Raw genomic sequence first — 4,158 nt, 5'->3', positions numbered from 1 at the left:
TGTGGGACGCTGCCTTCTGGGACTTGGGAATAACTCGAAAATAATAACTCAAACCCACACAACAAAAAAGTACACTTTCTTCAGGTGCCTGGTTCTCCTCGCTCTCATTTTGCATGACTGATGCCAAACCCCTTTTCCTCCTACTCCCGCCCCATCTCTCTCTCTTCCTCATCTGCTGTGCTTTCCTGCCTGGACTCATGATCCTGCCTCCACTCCCTATAGAGAGAGGATTTTCTTTGTCTCCTGTCTGCTTGGTTCTGTCTCTACCTCCTACCTGCTTGCTTGGTTCTTTCTCTATCTCTTCTTCACTCTGTACTTAATCTGTCACTATGGGAACCACCCACTCAAAGTCTTGGGGTCTCACACCTCTTGCTTGTCTTCTTAAATCCTTAAAACAACTAGCACTTTTGGATACAATCAGGCCAAAATGCCTGAAGTTCCTGTGCACTACTGCCTGGCCTCAGTACGAGTTAGTTAATAACTCTGTTTGGCCAGACACCAGAACCTCAAACTTCAATATTTTGAGAGATTTAGAAAATTTCTGCCATTGTAAAGGCAAATGGTCTGAATTACCATACAGCCAAGCTTTCTTTGATCTCTGTGCTAATCCCTCCATCTGTATCCCATATTCTTCCCATCAGGCTCTTCTGATTAAGACAGTTTCATGGGATCCCAACCCACCAGGGGCCTCTGCTCCTCCTCCTCCTCCTCCTTATCCCTTCACCTTGGCTTTTGATCTTGCCATAGCTGATGAACTGTCCCTGATTAGAACCCAGCCCGAACCTCCTCCTGCTCTCCAGCCTGAGGTACAGCCAAGTCCTCCCTGTGCTCTCCCCTTGCTATACTCTTCCTTGCCTTCCATTCCAGGGCCCAAACCAGCTCCCCTCCTTTCTCCAACTCGAACTCTGTCTCCACACCATGATCTTCCCCCTCTCCAGTGCCACTCTGTTTGTCACTCACTCTCCTTCCACTGACTCTCCTCTACTCAAAGAAATCCAAAACCTTAAATACCTTCTTGCCAAATATTCCCTAGTCTCCCCTATTCTGGCTTCTAGCTAAAATAACCCATTTATCCCTCCTGTATCTACTTCTACTTCAATTCCAGAACCTGCCTCTGATACCCCTTCCCCTACTTCTACTTCGATTCCAGAACCTGCCTCTGATACCCCTTCCCCTACATCCCCTCATGGACAGGACACCCCTCCCATCTCTCCCACTCTGGCCTCTTCCAGGGACTCCCCTTCTCCCAACCCCTCTCCTATGTCAAACCATACTCACTCCCACACCCAGTCTCAATCCCCTGCCCATGGTATCTTTCCCCCTCCAGGAGGTGGCAAGCATGGATGGGATGGTCAAGGTCCATGTCCTTTTCTCTCTTGGAGATCTCTCTCACCTCAAATGCAAAATAAGCTTTTTTTTCCTATTGATCCTACACACTTCATACAAGATTTTAAATACATCATTCACACCTATGATCTAACCTGGACTGTCCTGCCCTGTGTGTTTCAAGATAGCCCTCACCACTTTGGACAAGCCTAGCCCAGGATTTAACCTCCCTAGACCTTAACCCCTCCTCCATCCTACAATATGTAGATAACCTACTTCTTTGCTCCCCATCTCTCTCAGTCTCCAAGGCCCACACAATCAAACTCCTTAATTTTCTGGGGTACAAGGGATAGAGGATATTTTCAGCTAAGACTCACCTTTCTCTCCCTCAAGTCAAGTATTTGGGGTTTCTTCTCAAACCTACATCTTGCCGTTTAACTATAGATAGGACAAATTACCTAAGGTTTTTAAAGCCCCCCCCACCCAACCAAGGAGAAAATTCTATCTTTCTTAGACATTGCAGGGTACCTGTGCACCTGGATTCCTAACTATGCCCTCTTTACAAAGCTTCCAAAGGGAACTACCTTGAATCTGTTGACCCATTAGGGCCTGTTACAACGGCATTCCACACTATCCTGGAAGCGCTCTTAAAGGCATCAGCTCTGGCTCTCCCCAACCTGGAATGTCCATTTCTTCTCTACACAACTGAGAATAAGGGCCAGGCATTAGGGGTTTTGGGACAGATGAGGGGGTCTCACTTTTGCTCCAGTAGGTTATCTCTAAACAGCTTAATACCACCATCCAGGACTGGCAACCTTGTCTCTGTGCTCTGGCCACTACTGCTCTCCTGGCTCCAGAGGGAATTAAGCTCACTTTGGGTCAGCCCATCTCTGTCTTTTCCCCCCACCAGCTTCCCCCTCTTGCCAATCTATCTCCCTCTAAATTACAACTTTTCCATGTCATGTTTCTTAGAAACCCCTCACCCACCCTTGATTCCTGCCCTCCTCTCAATCCAGCTTCCTACCTCCCTTCCAGTGAACTGCTCACCCACTCACTCATGCTTGAAAACTCTTCAGGAACTCTCCTTCCAGGATCCTCTAATTTCCAGATCCCCTACCAAACCCAAACCTGACTTGGTTTATGGATAGAAGTTTAACTCTCACCCCAACAGTGTCCCACAGGCCATAGTATCTCTCACAGATGTCATTGAGTCAGGACCCCTACCACTTGGAACCACATCACAAAAATCCAAACTTGTGACACTCACCAGGACCCTAATTTTAGCCAAGGACAACCTCTTCCTCCAGCATTCTTCCCCTCTACATGACTATTTACCTGCCTCACCCTTCTAAGGAAACTACTCAGGGAATATGCTGACTGGATTATTCCCCAGGCCTCTAAAGGCCAAAGTGACTACCCACTTCAACCTGGAGATCACGCCTACCTATGGGTTCACATCCAACAGAAAAGAGTGAAGGACACCCTCCAGCCACGTTGGTCCTCACCTGGTGATTCTGTCTACCCCGACTGCAGCCAAGCTCTCAGGACAACCAGGTTGGATTCATCTCTCCAAATTAAAACTGGTCAAGGAACACAGCAAATTACCAGGCCATCAATATCGGGTCTCTTAAAATAAAAATCTTGAACTCCACCTCAGCCATTCCCCACTACACCTACTCACTGTGTTTCTATAAATTTAAAATGGGACAAAGATAATATACAGGTAATCTTAAAATTTCTAAGGTTGTAGCTTAGTTTGCCTGTTGACCTGTCTAATGGAGACAATGGGGTATTCATTCAACTAGCCCGTGTCTTTTGACTAGGGATTTCAGGCCATTGATATTTAAAGTTATTAATAAAAGATGTGTAGTGTTAGCCTTAGCCTTTAACAGCTGCACTATGAGTTCAAGGCCAGCCTGGTCTACATAGTGAGTTCCAGGACAGCTGGGGCTACAGGGAGACCCTGCTTCAAAATGACCAAAAAGAAAAAAAAAGTACCAGACTGGTATAACTAACCTTGTTGGATGTTTAATAGCCAGACTCTAAGGCCTAGATCAGAGGGACTTAAAGGGACAAATTTTTGTTCCTTGACCTCCAAGTTCAAACAAGTTCCAGGGGCTATGGGGCATCTCTCAAAATGTCCTATAACTTTGGAGAGTCACCTGTCCTCTTGTTCAGGGAGGCCACGGAGACCCCAGAAGGTGGACTTGAACCAGTGTCCAGTCTGCAAAGAAGAGGGTCAACACAGAGGAAACATTTCCTCCATGCTTCCAAGCAAAGCCCTGTTCAAGCAAAACCTCTTGACTTATTTTCACCTAGATGGAACTGGTAAAAGAAAAGCCTGAGGAGCCAGGGTCTCCCTCCAAGCCCATGTGACCCCTGAGGGCCAAATCCTCATATGACCTTAAGAGTAAAAATAAATTCATTTATTTGGGCCAGCAGTATGGTCTTAAACACCCAAAAGGAAAGTATAACCAGAAATTAAAGTTATCAGTATATTTTAAGGGTTCAAGGGATTATACAACCCAGACATTAGATGTAAGTTCTTATATTATTTAGACAATTATCCCTCATTGATGATTTTGTTCCTAATAAGACAACACTACTCAGATGTAAGACTTCAAATCTTGGTCTTCAATAACGTAGTGCCCACCTACAGCTAAGGGAGGAAACCCACTACTGTTCTAGCCTAAAAAATTAAATGATGGCTAAATTTGTTTTCTCTCCCTATCTAGAAGCCTTTGAGAGGCAACTGACACAGATTCTAGCCACTCCAACAGCTATCAAAATGCCTGAAAACAAATCCTGAGTCCATTGTTCTTGAATTCAGCC

Source organism: Nannospalax galili, unplaced genomic scaffold, assembly GCF_000622305.1.
Source record: "Nannospalax galili isolate Female #2095 unplaced genomic scaffold, S.galili_v1.0 scaffold683, whole genome shotgun sequence".
NCBI classification, from domain to species: Eukaryota; Metazoa; Chordata; class Mammalia; order Rodentia; family Spalacidae; genus Nannospalax; species Nannospalax galili.
The sequence above is the reverse complement of the archived record's forward strand: the minus strand, read 5'-3'. Positions refer to the sequence as shown.